The 18315-nt window shown below is 41.1% G+C and overlaps 1 protein-coding gene across 1 annotated transcript in view; it reads left to right on the plus strand.

Annotated features, from left to right (window-relative positions):
• GDPD1 (glycerophosphodiester phosphodiesterase domain containing 1) overlaps nt 1-18315 on the plus strand; it is a 76614-nt gene that overhangs the window by 15533 nt on the left and 42766 nt on the right. The gene's annotated exons all lie outside the window — the stretch shown is intronic.

Genomic DNA, 18315 nt, shown 5'->3' on the forward strand with positions numbered 1-18315 from the left:
TGGAATGGCCAAGTTAGAGTCCTGACCTTAACCCTATCGAGATACTGTGGCATGACCTCAACAGGACTGTGTACGCAAGGCAACCCAGAAAAATGTATGAACTGAAAGCATTTGCAGGGAGGAATGGTCCAAAAATTCATTCTCAACGTTGTGCAAATCTTTATTTGCAGCTACAGGAAATGTTTTAAATTCAAAGGTTCACTTCTCCCTGCACTGTGGATGTCTACTCAATGTGCTTAATAAAAGACATAAACTGTCTGATAGAAAACAATCAACCACATTTTATTAGTTATTCCAATGCATTTACTTCCTTTTTCTTGCAACTGTATCTAAGGAAACCGTAGGAAAGAAACTCTGAACTCCAGTGGGTACCATATACGTTCTATGAAGAACTTTTAAAGTTTTGTCTCCATAAATGAGTCCTGCCAGCTGGTTTAGAGAGTAAGGTCACACTTCGGTCAGCCTCCCATCCAAACATAAAGCCAAGTTTAAGAGATGGTGGTAGGGAGTTCAGGTCATCATAAGCATATGACACGGCCTTTACAGGAGGCTGTACAGAGGTAGAGGCATTTAAATGCAGTTACTTTGATGGAAGTGTGTGCAGGAAGCAAAGATTTAAATAAATGAAACACCTGCTGGGCATGTAACATTTCTTCTGCGGAGAGTAAGGCGGGATTCACACGACCGGGCCGAGCCCGAGTGCCTGCCGGTAAAATCGGCCATTCTGCCCGGCCGGTTTGCATAAAGTTTTGCATCCGGGCCAGGCAGATCTGGACAGTGACATCAGCGGGCAACTCCTGAAGTGGAATCCCCATGTGTTCGGGGATTCCGCTTCAGGAGTTTCCCCTGATGTCACTGCCCAGATATGGACAGAGACATCAAGCGCTCTGTCCAGGAGCGGAATCCCCGAACACACGGGGATTCCGCTCCTTCAAGGAGCTAAAGTGGGGCTAGCACATAGCAGAGCGGGGAGATACCTCCCTGCTCTGCTATAGTGGCGTCGCTGCAGTAGTAGCAGCAGCTGCTAGCGGCGCCATCGAAGGTGTCGCCGGGCCAGGGCGCTTTTAAAACAAGCAGGGGAAGGGAGCCAACGCAGCGCTCCTTTCCACCTGCTGTACACCCCGGGCCTGCCACACCGTGTACAGCGATGCCATTCGTCAGAATGGCATCAACTCCTCCTCCTCACATGCACTCTGCGCTGTGAGGAGGAGGAGATAGAGCGCAAGCGCCGGAAAACCCGGCCATCACTCGGGACACATCCCGATGATGGCCGTGTATTACCCGGCCCCATAGACTTCTATGGGAGCCGGGCGGCCGGGTACCCGGCCGAAGATAGAGCATGTCCTATTTTTTGACGCCCGGTTTTCCCGGCCGTCAAAAAATCGGTCGTGTGAATAGCCCCATTAGGGGTCTATTATTCCTAATGCAGCCGGGTGCCGGCCGATTTATGAACGGCCGGGAAACCCTGTCGTGGGAATGAGGCCTAAGAACTTAGAATAGAATCCGTTTCTTCTGTATTTGAAAGTCATTCAGAATCCTTATTTTGGTATGTTTCCACCACTGCTATTATGTACCCTGTAGACCAGGAGTGAATAAAGGGTTAGAAGATATGGGAATATAAAGAGGTATATCTGACTTTTTAGATGATGTAAGAATCTAATTCTACACTGCAGTTGCAAAGTAAAGTAGGTAATCCTAGCAGAGGAGTTATAGGGCGCTACAGGAATTTCTTGGGTCCAGAGAAGGTCTACCAATTGGGGTGGATCCACAGTGCTGTGCATGAACACTACTTGTGCTACTCTGTTGGCCATATAATATTTATCTATATTTGTAACCAAATGGTTTTGCATTTTACAATAATAAAAGAGTGCAAACAAGGAGACAAGGTACATCACGTATAATTTAGGACCTCAGATTAACACATGAAAAATGTTGATTTAGCAAGCTAAAGTTTTAGAGAATCCTTTGGTGGATACAAATGAATGGGTTGTCGGAACATGGCCAGCTCAAAACTGGGGAATAAAAAGGTGGGGTGGTAACTAAGTAGGGTCAAATAGGAAAAGGGGTAGGCGGACTATAATTTGGATTTCAGTCTATGAAATGGAATTGACGCATATATTTGCTCACAGTGGTTGCTCCGTAAGTGTATTTGGTAAGGCCAGTCTCATACGAGCATAATACAGGTGCGTGTTTAAACCTTTTATTATGGCTGCAAATCTCTGCCTCTATTGCAGTTCTAATCACCCAAATAACAACATCATTGGGATCTATGGTGCCAGTAGTTCCGGTCGTTTTTGATGGAGCAGAATGCGATGCACTTTTTTAACCAAACGCTGGTGTGGATGCAAAACAGAGCAAAGGTGTAATGGAAAGACTCTTGTATCCAACATAGTGCCTGACTCGAAACTGCATCAGAAACTACATGTTTGAATCCAGCCTTACACAGGCCCAAAACTGCGCCCGTATTATCCCGAGTAGTTTTGGAATTTGTCGTTCCCTGTCTTGATCTTAGTAATATTGAAACACTACATGTGTTTTGTGTGTGAATACAAACCGGATGATTTGCGTGTGTAAAAGTGGCAGTGAATTATACGTTATAGGTAATAAATGCAAATATAGATTCACCTGTTGAATAGAAGTTGCCTTTCTAAATGACTTGTAAATTATCACGTATGCTGTTACTGTGGAAAGGACATGGTCAACTTCAGAGCTTGTTTTTCAGGTTCCTTTTATTTACTTTTATTTATTTATATATATATATATATATACACTACCGTTCAAAAGTTTAGGGTCACTTAGAAGTTTCCTTATTTTTGAAAGAAAAGCACAGTTTTTTTCAATGAAGATAACATTAAATTAATCAAAAATACACTCTATACATTGTTAATGTGCTAAATGACTTTTCTAGCTGCAAACGTCTGGTTTTTAATGCAATATCTACATAGGTGTATAGAGGGCCATTTCCAGCAAACATCACTCCAGTGTTCTAATGGTACATTGTGTTTGCTAACTGTGTTAGAAGGCTAATGGATGATTAGAAAACACTTGAAAACCCTTGTGCAATTATGTTCGCACCGCTGTAAACAGTTTTGCTGTTTAGAGGAGCTATAAAACTGACCTTCCTTTGAGCTAGTTGAGAATCTGGAGCATTACATTTGTGGGTTCGATTAAACTCTCAAAATGGCTAGAAAAAGAGAGCTTTCATGTGAAACTCGACAGTCTATTCTTGTTCTTAGAAATGAAGGCTATTCCATGCGAGAAATTGACAAGAAACTGAAGATTTCCTACAACGGTGTGTACTACTCCCTTCAGAGGACAGCACACACAGGCTCTAACCAGAGTAGAAAGAGAAGTGGGAGGCCCCGCTGCACAACTGAGCAACAAGACAAGTACATTAGAGTCTCTAGTTTGAGAAATAGATGCCTCACAGGTCCTCAACTGGCAGCTTCATTAAATAGTACCCGCAAAACGCCACTGTCAACGTCTACAGTGAAGAGGCGACTCCGGGATGCTGGCCTTCATGGCAGAGTGGCAAAGAAAAGTCCATATCTGAGACTGGCTAATAAAAGGAAAATATTAATATGGGCAAAAGCACACAGACATTGGACAGAGGAAGATTGGAAAAAAGTGTTATGGACAGACGAATCGAAGTTTGAGGTGTTTGGATAACACAGAAGAACATTTGTGAGACGCAGAAGAACTGAAAAGATGCTGGAAGAGTGCCTGACGCCATCTGTCAAGCATGGTGGAGGTAATGTGATGGTCTGGGGTTGCTTTGGTGCTGGTATAGTGTGAGATTTGTACATGGTAAAAGGGATTTTGAAAAAGGAAGGCTATCACTCCATTTTGCAACGCCATGCCATACCCTGTGGACAGCGCTTGATTGGAGCCAATTTCATCCTACAACAGGACAATGACCCAAAGCATACCTCCAAATTATGCAAGAACTATTTAGGAAAGAAGCAGGCAGCTGGTATTCTATCTGTAATGGAGTGGCCAGCGCAGTCACCAGATCTCAACCCCATAGAGCTGTTGTGGGAGCAGCTTGACCGTATGGTATGCAAGAAGTGCCCATCAAGCCAATCCAACTTGTGGGAGGGCCTTCTGGAAGCATGGGGTGAAATTTCTCCCGATTACCTCAGCAAATTAACAGCTAGAATGCCAAAGGTCTGCAATGCTGTAATTGCTGCAAATGGAGCATTCTTTGACGAAAGCAAAGTTTGAAGGAGAAAATTATTATTTCAAATAAAAATCATTATTTCTAACCTTGTCAATGTCTTGACTATATTTTCTAGTCATTTTGCAACTCATTTGATAAATATAGGTGTGCATTTTCATGGAAAACACAAAATTGTCTGGGTGACGCCAAACATGTGAACAGTAATGTGTGTGTGTATTATATATATATATATAAAACCCCTTAGTAACTAGCCTATTTTAGGCCTTAATGACCAAGCAATTTTTTTTTAGTTTCTCCATCGTCCCATTCAAACAGCTATAACTTTGTTACTTTTCTGTGGCGCTGTATGAAAACTTTTTTTTTTGCGGAGCAAGTTGTATTTTTTAATGTCACCATTTTGGGGTACATGTAATATACTGATTTAACTTTTATTGGGGATTAATAAAAGAAAAACTGAAATTTACACTGTTTACCATTTGGTATAAATAACATAATAACTTTGTTCTGCGAGTAGTTCCGATTACAGCAATACCAAATTTATAGGTTTTTTAATGTTTTACTACTTTTGCAAAAAAAAATAAACTTTTTTACGGAACGACTAAAGTTTTTTTATTGGCACCATTTTGGGTTACATACAACTTTTTGATTGCTTTTTATAAAAAATTTTGTAAGAGCAATTATGGCATTGTTTTTTTTATTTTATTTTTACGGCATTTACTGTGTGGATTAAATAACATTAATAGTTTATAGTTTGGGTTGTTACAGACGTGGTGATAAAAAATGTGCAGCTTTTTCAAAAAAAAAAATGTTAAAGCATTTTGGAGGGAGATAAAGTTTATTTTTAATTTATTATAAACGTTATCAAACTATTTAACCCCTTAATGACCAGCCTATTTTAAACCTTAATGACCAAGCCATTTTTTACGTTTTTCCATCGTCGCATTCCAAGAGCTATAACTCTTTTATTTTTGCGTCGACATAGCTGTATAAGGTCTTGTTTTTTGCGGGACAAGTTGTATTTTTTAATAGCACCATTTTGGGGGACATATTATTTATTGATTAACTTTTAATAACTTTTTTTTGGGGGGGGAATAGAAAAAAAGCTGAAATTTTGCCACTCTTTTTCGCGTCTTAAATCTACGCCGTTTACCGTGTGATATAAATAACACAATAACTTTATTCCGCGGGTTGTTACGATTGCAACGATACCAAATTTGTATCGTTTTTGTATGTTTTACTACTTTTACACAGTAAAAACGCTTTTTTTTCAAAATTTATTTGTTTTTGTGTCTCCATATTTGAAGAGCCGTAACGTTTTTATTTTTTCGCCGATGCGGTTGTATGAGGGCTTTTTTTTGCGGGAAGACTTGTAGTTTTTATTGGTACCGTTTTGGAGTAGATGCGACTTTTTGATCACTTTTTATCACATTTTTTTAAAGTCAGGATTCACAGAAAACAGCAATTTTTCCATAGTTTTTTATTAATCTTTTTACGGCGTTCACCGTGCGGGTTAAATAATGTAATAGATTTATAGTCGGGGTCGTTACGGACGTGGCGATACCAAATATGTGTAACTTTTTTGCTTTATTTTGTTTTTTTAATAGTAAAACATTTTGTAAGGGGAAAAGCTGGGTTTTTCATTTTTCTTCACATTTTTTTAAAAATTAACTTTATTAAACTTTTTTTAAACTTTTTTACTAGTCCCACTAGGGGACTTTATTTATTATGCGATTCTCCGATCGCTATTATAATACACTGCAATACTTTTGTATTGCAGTTTATTACTGCCTGTCCGTTTAAAACGGACAGGCATCTGCTAGGTCATGCCTCCGGCATGATCTAGCAGGCATTCGCTCCAGGCAGACCTGGGGGCCTTTATTAGGCCCCCTGCTGCCATTGGAACGTATCTGCTTGTAAAACAGATTGTAATACCACACAAAATAGTTACTAGTTAACATCCCCCATATGTCTATGTTTGCATCGTTTTTTGAACGTCCTTTTATTTTTCTAGGACATTACAAGGCTTAGAACTTTAGCAGCAATTTCTCATATTTTAAAGAACATTTCAAAAGGCTATTTTTCAGGGACCAGTTCAGTTCTGCGGTGGCTTTGAGGGCCTTGTATATTAGAAAATCCCCAGAAGTCACCCCATTTTGAAAACCCCTCAAGGTATTCGAATCAGCATTCAGAAAGTGTTTTAACCCTTTAGGCGTTTCACAGGAATTAAAGCAAAGTAGAGGTGAAATTTACACATTTTATTTTTTTTGCCGAAATTCACTTCTAATAAAAAAAAAATTGTAACACAGAAGGTTTTACCAGAGAAATGCAACTCAATATTTATTGCCCAGATTCTGCAGTTTTTAGAAATATCCCACATGTGGCCCTAGTGTGATAATGGACTGAAGCACTGGCCTCAGAAGCAAAGGAGCACCCAGTGGATTTTGGGCCTCCGTTTTTTTTAGAATATATTTTAGGCACCTTGTCAGGTTTGAAGAGGTCTTGTGCCAAAACAGTGGAAACACCCCAAAAGTTACCCCATTTTGGAAACCACCCCTCAAGGAATTTATCTAGGTGTATAGTTAGCATTTTGACCGCACAGGTTTTTCGCTAAATTTATAAGAATTAGTCTGTGAAAATGAAATTTGTAAGATTTATGAGGAATAATGAAGAAAATCAGCCGAACATTTGTAAAGCAATGTCTCCTGAGTACAGCAATATCCCATATGTGGTAATAAACTGCTGATTGGACCCACAGCAGGGCTCAGATGGGAAGGAGTGCCATTTGGATTTTGGAGAACGGATTTTGCTGGATTGGTTTTCGGTGCCATGTCGTGTTTGCAACGCCCTGGAGAGACCAAAACAAAGGAAAACTCCCCAAAAGTGACCCCATTTTGGAAACTACACCTCTCAAGGAATTTATCTAGGGGTATAGTTAGCATTTTGACCACACAGGTTTTTTGCAGAATTTAGTGGAATTAGGCAGTGAAAATGAAAATCAACTTTTTTTCTGAAAAAGCATAGAAATTTTACATTTTTACAAGGAATAGAGGAAAAAAGAACCAGCATTTTCTCCTGATTACGGCAATACCCCATATGTGGTAATAAACTGCTGATTGGACCCATGGCAGCGCTCAGAAGGGAAGTAGCGCCATTTGGATTTTGGAGCACAGATTTTGCTGGATTGTTTTTCGGTGCCATGCCGCCTTTGCAACGCCCTGGAGGGACCAACAGTGGAAGCCCCCCAAGTTACCCCATTTTGGAAACACCCCTCAAGGAATTTTTCTAGGGGTATAGTGAGCATTTAGACTCCACGGGTCTTTTGCAGAATTTATTAGAATTAGACGGAGAAAGTTAATATCACAATTTTTTTCCCACTAAAATTTTGAATTTTCTCATTTTCACAAGGGATAAAAGGAGAAATAAACAACCAATTTTTGTAAAGCTATTTCTCCCGGGTACGGAAATACCCCACATGTGGTCATACATTTTTTTCATTAGAAATGAATTAACCCTTTCAGGACTGATCTATTTTTTGCTTTCTTATTTTCGTTTTTCACTACCCTCCTTCCAAGAGCCATAACTTTTTTCTTTTTCCGTCAGTAGAGTGATGTGAGAGCTTATTTCTTGCGAGAGGAATTGTAGTTTCTATTGATACCATTTAAAGTGCCATAAAAAGTACTGGGAAACTGAAAAAAAATAGGAAAATATAGGAATATAGGAAAAAAATCTGTTTCCATTTTTTGGGGGTTTTCGTTTTTACAGTTTTTGCCGTGCGGTGAAAACGACAGCGATTTTGGTGGTTTAAATTATTTAAGTTTTTTACGGTGTTCACCGTGTGAGTTAAATAATGGTATATTGTAATAGTTCGGTCTTTTACGGACGTAGCGATATCAATTCTGTTTATTTTTTTTACATTACTTTTGAAGAAAAATGGGAAAAGGTTTTTTTTTTTAACTTTAAACTTTTTTCTTTCTCACTACTAATAACTTTAATTCTTCTACACATTTTATTAGTCCCCTTAGGGGACTTGTACCAGCGATCATTGGATCCACGGGTACAATATGCTGCAATACTAATGTATTGCAGTGTATTGTTATTTTTACAGACTCCTGTAACAGCGTGATTGCTGTTCCTGTCCGTTAGTCCCGGGTGTCAGCTGTAATACACAGCTGACACCCGCAGCGTATGGAGCGAGCTCAGCACGTGAGCCCGCTCCATACATCAACCCCGCAACATGACGTGCTATTAAGTCATAGTGCTCAAAGGGGTTAATGCACAGTGGATGGTGTGAATATTGCAATTTTCCACTGATATGCCATTTTAGTGCATAATATGTCGTGCCCAGTTTGTGCCCCTGGAGACAAATACCTCATAAAGCGTTAAGCGGGTTCTCCCGGGTATGGCGATGCCATATATGTGGGCACAAACTGCTGTTTGGGCACGCTGCAGGGCTCAGAAGGGAGGGACGCCATTTTGCTTTTGGAGCGCAGATTTTGCTTGGTAGTGGTTCTGTTTGGGGTTTTGCTGGTATTTCAGTTTATAATGTGGGGGGCATATGTAATATGTGCGGAGAACATCAGGGCATAATAAGAGGGTATAAAAATGCTGTAAATAAATAATAATTCATAGATATGGGGCCGGTGTCGCACGGATAAATGGTGTAGGATCTTATCCGCTTTTAAAACACTCTGCACATTTTGCATTGCCATATTCTGAGAGCCAGAACGTCTTTATTTTTTCACCACCGGAGCTGCGTGAGGGCTTATTTGTTGCGAGACAATCTGTACTTTTCATTGGTACCATTTTGGGGTACATGCGATTTTTTTGATCACTTTTTGTTACATTTTTTTGCAAGCCGGGTGACCAAACACAAGCAATTCTGACAATGTTTTTTAGTTTATTTTTTGAGGCGTTCACCGTGCACTATAAATGACCATTATATTTTATTCTGCGGGTCGGTACGATTACGGCGATACCATATGTATATAGGATTTTTTTATGTTTTGCAGCGTTTGCGCAATAAAATCGCTCTTTTATAAAAGAATTCATTTTCTGTGTCACCATATTCCGAGAGCCGTAACTTTTTTTTATTTTTCAGTCAAAAAAGCTGTGTAAGAGCTTGTTTTTTTGCGGGACGGGTTGTAGTTTTTATCTGTATTATTTTCGGGTACATGCGACTATTTGATCACTTTTTATTCTCTATTTTGGGAGGGGTGGTGACCAAAAAATAGCGATTCTGGTGTCGTTTTTTATTGATTTTTTTTTTTTTGGGGTGTTCATCGTGCGGAAAAAATAACATTATAGTTTTATAGTTGGGGTCGTTACGAACGCGGTGATACCAGATATGTGTACTTTTTTTAACGTGTTCATTTTTTTCCTATAATGAAAGACTTATTATAGGAAAAAAATGCAGTGTTTGTTTATATAACGTATAACTTTTATTTTTACACTTTTTTTTAAAACATTTTTATTATCTTTTTATTACCTTTTTCACTTGTCCCACTAGGGGACACTTAGACTTGCAGCTTTAATCGCTGCTAGAGTACATTACACTACACACGTAGTGTAATGTACTCTAACTGTCATTGTGACGTGACAGTCACACTGACAGGAAGCTTCGGAGGACCGGCTGGAGGCTGCTCCTCCGAGGCTTCCGTACATGGCAACCCGGAGGTCATTGTCTGACCTCCGATTACCGTGACAAGCATCGGTAGCCCCCACGATCACTTCTTGGGGGCTGCCGATGTGCTTCAAACCACTTAAATGCGGCGACGGCAATCCGTCGCCGCATTTATGGGTTTAATTGCCGAAATCAGCGGTCATGGTCCGCTGACCGGCAAGGCTGGAGTGTCAGCTGTCAGGGGCAGCTGACCTCCCGGTTCCCGGACACTGTCCGTTAGGACATTGTGCGCCGGGAACTACTCCGCAATAGTACGTCTGGATGCGGGAACTAACCCCTCTGCAGGACGTACTATTGCGGAGCAGCGCGTGAAGAGGTTAAGTAGTTTTGCTATACGATCATTTGATCGCTTTTATAATATATTTCAATACTTCTGTATTGCAGTGTGTTATGCCTTCCAGTGTATCACTGACAGGCATTCTATTAGGCCTTCCTTTTGGCAGGGCCTAATAGGCATTAAAGAGGCTCTGTCATCAGATTTTGCAACCCCTATCTGCTATTGCAGCAGATCGGCGCTGCAATGTAGATTACAGTAACGTTTTTATTTTTTAAAAACAAGCATTTTTGGCCAAGTTATGACCATTTTTGTATTTATGCAAATGAGGCTTGCAAAAGTCCAAGTGGGCGTGTATTATGTGCGTACATCGGGGTGTGTTTACTTCTTTTACTAGCTGGGCGTTCTGACGAGAAGTATCATCCACTTCTCTTCAGAACGCCCAGCTTCTGGCAGTGCAGACACAGCGTGTTCTCGAGAGATCACGCTGTGTCGTCACTCACAGGTCCTGCATCGTGTCGGATGAGCGAGGACACATCGGCACCAGAGGCTACAGTTGATTCTGCAGCAGCATCGGCGTTTGCAGGTAAGTCGATGTAGCTACTTACCTGCAAACGCTGATGCTGCTGCAGGATCAACTGTAGCCTCTGGTGCCGATGTGGCCGACACGATGCAGGACCTGGGGCAGGAAGTGAGTGACGTCACAGCGTGATCTCTCGAGAACACGCTCTGTGTCTGCACTGCCAGAAGCTGGGCGTTCTGAAGAGAAGTGGATGATGCTTCTCGTCAGAACGCCCAGCTAGTAAAAGAAGTAAACACACCCCGATGTACGCACATAATACACGCCCACTTGGACTTTTGCAAGCCTCATTTGCATAAATACAAAAATGGTCATAACTTGGCCAAAAATGCTCGTTTTTAAAAAATAAAAACATTACTGTAATCTACATTGCAGCGCCTATCTGCTGCAATAGCAGATAGGGGTTGCAAAATCTGGTGACAGAGCCTCTTTAACTGAAGGCAGGCCTGGGGACCTTTGTTAGGCCCCCGGATGTCCTAAAAACCATCGGCACCCAGCAATCACATCGTGGTTGTGCCGATGATGTGAGAGAGGAAGCTGAATGATTGGGATACTGGGCAGGTCCATAAGCAGTGGTACATGTCAGCCACATCTGCCCCGCACCTGGGCTAAGCCGCGGTTGGGACATCTCCCATATGGATGTTTCGGAGGGGAGAGATACAGCCTTTATGTGCGCTTTTCAAGAACATTTCCCAGTAGGAAATAGCCGGTAGGTATTTCAGTGCATTGCCAAGAGTGCAAAGGATCAAATTGGGTGTTAGCTCTGAGTCATGTGCAGTCCACCGCCCCAATCCTGAGTTGAGTGTCTGATAATCAACCTGTTTCCGGAGTAGCGAGTAGTAAGCAGAGATTTGTTTCTGGGGTTCCGTCAAGGTGTCAAACTGCGACAAAAATTGTCCCAGTCTTCCTTCATCATGGAGCGCAACGCACCAATGATATAGCTTTGTGCCTGCAAGAAGTGAAAACAATGTGGGCGTATGCGTTCATGTTTGGCACGAGCTTGAGAGAATGAGAGCGCTTTACGCGTGGAAGTGTCCATCAAATCCCCCATCCTCAAAATGCCCTGCGACATCCACCGATGGAAAATCGGGTGTTCCTTGCTCCCTTGGAAATTGGGATTATGACAAAACGGGAGTTAAAGGGAGGTTTGGGCTGAAATATTAAGGTGGCGCCTGGTTATGACCCAAGTTTTCCAGGCAGAGAAGGAACAACCCGTTTCTTAAATGTTATGGGGAGTGAGGGGTTGTGGAGATGAAGAAGACCAGGTAGAGCAATGGGGAAGCACTTGGCTTTTTCAACCGCTGTGGGAGCATGGATAGAGGAAACGTTAAACCAGTCCTGTAGGATACTGGTATTGGCGGCAAGATTGTAAAGCCTAATGTTCAGGAAGGTTATTACCCTATTTAATTTGTATTGTTGCGGAGGTATAGCCCAATTCCTGGCTTCTTGTTTGCCAAATGAATTTGCGGAAAAGACTGTTTATTGTGTGTTCATATTTGGGACGCAGGTGTAAAGGAAGCATTTGGAACAAGTAAAGGAGTCTTGGGAAAGAGATCATTTTAAGAAGATTTGCCCTACCTAGAAATGAAAGGGTGAAATTACCCCAAGTCGTTATGTCAGTTTGTAACTGGACCGCACGGCCTTTTCACGCCGCTGTGTCATAACTAACCCTAATGACTGCCGTGAAAAAACGTATATTAGGTCATTAAGGGGTTAATGCACAGTTGGTTACATAGGGCTTATTCACTCACAGACTCTGCACTGACTCTATGCACACAATTTTGAACATGTTGAAATTTACTTTTCAAAATGATTTGGCAAATCGCATGTATGTTCATATCAAACCAATGTTAAGGGCTAGCCTTCGAACCTAGCAGTCTTGAGCTCATTATGTATCGGTTTTTATAAAGAAAAAGTTGCCTAGTTGTGGTAAGGGAGGGTGCTGTATTATGTAAATTTACTGCATCAACTCCATTCTATTTTGTCACCCATTCTGACGTTATACATTTTAAATTGAGCAGCATGAATATTTATTTGTGCAGATATACTGAGATTGAGATTGTCAGATATCAGAGTTCCATTTGAGCACAATAATGACAAATGAGATCCATTTCTCAAGCTCACCCATAGAGTCCAAAAGTATAGCTTGCCTTTCAAAGTTCACATGTGGAAACTTCAAAATCTACAGCATTATTCCCCTAACCATTGTAGATGTATTGTCCTACTTTTCTAGTATTTGTCAGTTGACTTGACCTTCTCGGAGATGCTGATTAATTATTTGCAGCTTTTCAGTTTGTCACAGAGAAGTAATCTGGCCCCTTGCGTAAAAAGACGGGCATTTGATGCCCAGTGTCTAGGGCTGAAAGTTTCATGTTGCATACTCGGGGTTCCCTTTACATCCAAATTATTGATGATGTCACGAAAACAACTCCCGTCTGGTGGAGCTGGGTCCTAAATAATTTAGCCTTCATTGGTATCAGCCTTGTTTCCACACTGATATTATATCTTCTTTTACATAGCATACATCACATTTAGGAAAAATAACTATGAGAAGCTGACTTTTAGGCTAAATATTAATTTGTTGATATATGCATATAACAGATGTAAATGTAAATTTTTCATTGACATGTCTGTAAGTGTATTCCCTGTGCAGGGAAAAAGCCAATGGGGCCCATGCCTCTTAGTTGTAGGGATTAGTGCATGTCCCAGCAGTCCCTCTAAAGTATAATCCCTGCAATAACTGTTGGCTGAACAAACTTGTCCAGCCAGGGAATAAACCGCTGCCGTAGGAACAAAGGATCTGGAATGTTGAAATCCAACATGCTTAATCCTTCAGTCCTCCGTTACCTGCCATCAGGAAGTCTCCATACACTATTTATCTTCGGTTGACCCCACCGAAATGGTCTTGGGTTCATTTGTCCAACATTTATCTAAGACCTTGTTCAAACTGGGGAAAATTCACGTGGATTCTGACACGTTTTCCATGTTGGAATTTGCATGATTTCTGCTTGTAAAATGCCTCTTATTGGCAAAACTACCCCAGCAAGTGAGGCTGGATTCACACGAGCATGTTTGGTCCGTAAAGGACGAAACGTATTTCGGCCGCAAGTCCCGGACCGAACACACTGCAGGGAACCGGGCTCCTAGCATCATAGTTATGTACGACGCTAGGAGTCCCTGCCTTTCCGTGGAACTACAGTCCCGTACTGAAAACATGATTACAGTACGGGACAGTTGTCCCGCAACGAGGCAGGGACTCCTAGCGTCGTACATAACTATGATGCTAGGAGCCCGGCTCCCTGCAATATGTTCGGTCCGGGACTTGTGGCCCAAATACGTTCCGTCCTTTACGGACCGAACATGCTCGTGTGAATCCAGCCTGAAAATTACATGTCCCTGCTTGATGCAGTTTCCATGGCTTATTCCATGCAAAAACAGCATTGGGTAGTAACACACAGATTTGCCCCATTGAGGGGGGCTCATTTACGTGAAGATCCGTGGCAGTTTTTAGTTGAAAACTGCGTCAGTAAGCTGAGAGTCCGCCACAGATTTCTGTGGTGGAATGTCGACCAAAACCACTTTGGTTTTTGCTACATGACAAATCCTCTGTGTGAACCTGGCCTTAAGTATGTGGCCACTCAAACTCTACCATGCAACTCATCCCTGTAGCTTTATATATGAATGGAGAAGAAAATGTCAAAATAGTACAAGATATATTTACTCAATATCTCATCATGCAGCGTTTCCTGTGAAATGTTGTCAATTTTTGTTAAACGTACATTTTCTATTTCCAGAAACTTCCCCTTCTGTACAACGTGAGCTTTTGTTTTCGTATGTTTTAAGAACGAGGTATGACATGCACATCAATACATAAGTAATAAAACTCTGTGGGCCAAGTCATTCAGCAGAGAGGTGGACTACATTCTCACGGTAATTGTCCGGTCTCCTGAGGAAGTCCCCAAGCCATTAGCTCAATGCATCCTCAACATTTTGAATATAGGTTACTGAGTGGGTATAACTTTTTATACTATTAATAATACGTACAGGTGACCCAAGACTGTAAGGAATAAAGGTGGACAAGTATATTGTCTAGCCAACGCTCTGGAATATAAAACAGCATGCAGCGTTGTCCAGGAGTGAGCTTTTTGTCTCCGCGAGTTTACATTATATGAAGAATGTTGTTCATATGCAGCGGGAAAAATCCACATGGAGTTTAGAACATGCTGCGGAAATTAAAATGCACGGTATGCCCTAACTGTCCGCAGATTTCATGTGCATTTTGCCAAATATTTTCTGCAATTTTCTAAGGCTAAGTTCACACTACCGTTAGTATATGTTTACCACTATTCCGTCAGAGGAAGAGAGGATGGAAACATTAAACAGTAACGGTTCCGTTAGAATCACCATTGATTTCAATGGTAATTTTTTTGATTCAGTTGATTTCCGTTTGTCTACGTTCTCTAGGTTTCCGTGTTTTGTACGGAAGCAAAAGTGCAGTCTGCAGAACTTTTGTTTCCGTGAAAAAAAAGCCGGAAACCTAGCGAATGGAGACAAACGGAAAGCAGCTGAAACAAAAGAATTACCATTGAAATCAATAATAATTCTAACGGAACCGTTACTTTCTGTTTAATGTCTGGATCCTCTCTGACGCGAAAGCGGTAAACGTATACTAACGCTAGTGTGAACTTAGCCTAACTTGTCCTTTAGTGGTTCATTTGTATGACTTTTCTCACTAAACTGTATTTGCTAGAAGCCAGAAGACTCTTGTAAATGGACAGATCTTTTACCCAGTCTTCCCGACTGAACATACTCATTTGTAGCTTGTGTGTATTAGCACTAAATAGTTTTCCCTGTTATGTCACAATGCAGGACATTTTGGCATAAGGTTTAAACATAAATTGCAGAAATAAAAGGAGTTCAGTGAAAATTGTCTTGACTGTAGGAACCTCTGATCATGGCTTTTTTTTTTCACTGATCATACATGTATAGAATTGCCTCCAGACTCTATTTCTATTGTCCCGATCTAAGACCACTATGATTCAGTTTAGCTAAGCCCCAAATTAAATTATAAAGCAATAACGTAATCGACTTCTACTCGTCTAGGATCTCCTGTTACCCCATAAACTCTTATGTTTGGTAAATTAAATGACAATCCCTTTAATAACGCTCATCATGGAGCCACAGATCACTTAGACAATGATCTGTATCTGCACTTTATATTGTAATTTCTTATGTTGGGTGGAACCTACAGAAAATAAGAAAAGATATCATGGTTTGACAGTGAAGGGAGGAGGGAAGCAGAAGGGCTGTGGAGTGCAGTCTTATAATATAACCCAGGTAAATGGAAAGAGAACTAAAATAAATAAATGTGTGCGGTATCTTGTGAGTATAGTAACGAACACAAATGAATTCCTCCATTGAGATCGAATGTGGTCACAAAATTGCAGAGGCCAAAAGCAGGCACGTATTCACACACAAAAAATGATTGATTGATTGATTGAGTGATTGATTAATATATGAGTAATTCAAATGGAAAACTTTTTTTTTTCTATGTGAGTTTCCCTTCTGGGCACATCAGTGGCAGCCATTTTGGTGTTCAACAAATATCCTGTCCGTTTATTAGGAATTATTGAGAGGAGATTTAGACCACATTCATACCCTTAGGAACCCATTCAAATCCACAACACATGCAAGTTTTGCTTTGGATTTCATCTATTACATTACAATGAATGAAATTTGCAGCCTATCCACAAGAAATCCAATGCTAATTTCCACAACATGCCCTAAAATCCTAAAAAGATGTATAAAATACAAACAAAATGTTATTCTTACTAGAAGAATTATAGTTGTTTTTTTCATAATCTTTGGACTTAAAACAGTTTTGACCCTTTAAAACTACGGCCATCTCTATATAGAGGACGGGTAGAGCAGTGTAATGATACCTGGGGCGATGGTCATGCAAGTTGAAATCCAAGTTATAATTTCACCAGAACCGCGGATGCAAGTGCCACGGAGCACTGTACATGAAGGGGCCGACTTCTTAGTACTTGCGATCACGGCGCTGGGGACATTTAAAACCTTAATTTCTCGGTCATCGTTAAATTTCCCTCCCTGTACTCTATATAATACTCAGCAGTTTTGAAGGGTCAAAACTGCTGACCGATTCCCTTTAAACATTTCCACCTATATTACGACACTTTTTTTCCAATCCAGTAGTAATAGGGTTAGGAAACTATGTTACTGCCTCAGGCCTCTCAACACGGACTAGGCTTCTATACAATATTACTGTATAATTATACAACAATTCTTTTCATTAGGTCCCTTTGATTTTGCTTAATAATTTAGTCTTGATCTCCTGAAGCTAGACATTTTTGCCTGCATTCTTTCCTCTTTGGTAGCAGCTTACAGTCATTAAACAAAGGCTTCCATTGTAAATGAATTAATAATGTTAAAGTTGGCATAGGAAAGAATTTTGTGATACTATATTGATAGTAATACGCTTATGTGGAGTACTTAATTATTTTGAATGCTGTTACAGGGCACTTCAGTATTTTATTACAAAAGACATCTTGTTAGACGTTGCCTGTGCTTCTGGTTCACTGTCTCGCCTGTTGGACTCGGAGTTCCGCTTACAAGGCACTTTCATAGTGATTGTTCCTGCACTTGTTTATGTGTAAATGTCACATTTAACATGTCAATGTGACTCAGCAAACATGTGAGTCATCTGAGGATTTGCAGAGTTGTGTAATTCATACAAGGTAGCTATACTGGTTCAAGGGAAATCATAGCTATCAGCTACTATCTGACTCAATACTATGTAGGGTTCATAGAAATAGGTGTATTCTTATACTACCACGTAATTTACTGGCAGGAGGATCTAGTAATAGCGCCAAATTGCTCATTGCAAAACTATTTCTAATAATGGTGCTGTAATGATGGGGTAGGGAGACAGACAGGTGAGCCCTAATCTACCCGCCACTCAGTCCCTGCCTACTTGCACGGCCCGTCCTAGGCGACGGCGTACAACTGGGCGACGGTCCCTACGCTCAATATGTGCACGACAGACAAGGGTACACAGAAGCTAAGGGAAACGGGACAGTTGCCCACGTCAACACCGTGAGCAACAAGAGTAGTGAACGAGCCGAGTCAAACCAGGAGTGTACGAGGTACCAAACGCAGAGCAGGAGAGTAGTCAGTAAAGCCAGGGTCAATTTGAAGCAGAGGTAATTAGTACAAGCAGGAGCAGCAGAGCCAGGAAACCAGACAGAATCCCAGACAAAGGAGGAGCAGGAAATGAAGATATAAATAGACAGAGGGCGGGAGCTAGCTCCGTCTGGCCAGGCTGTGATAGGCTCTCCCACTCCTCAGCCTCCCAGCCTGAGTGGTAGCAGATCGAGTCACTCTATCAGACTTAGGAGCAGGTGCAGACTGATTAACTACGGGCGTCGACACAGAAGCTGTGTCTGGCAGATCCTTTACAGGTGCACAAAAAAAAAAAAAAAGGTCCTTTGGATAAAATGGCTTTCATGAATGAAACTGTCAAATTGGGCTGCTACTCTCGGTCAAAAATCATGTGTGACCAGCAGCCACCTACCCTCCAA

Source organism: Rhinoderma darwinii, chromosome 2 (genome assembly GCF_050947455.1).
Source record: "Rhinoderma darwinii isolate aRhiDar2 chromosome 2, aRhiDar2.hap1, whole genome shotgun sequence".
Lineage (NCBI taxonomy): Eukaryota > Metazoa > Chordata > Amphibia > Anura > Rhinodermatidae > Rhinoderma > Rhinoderma darwinii.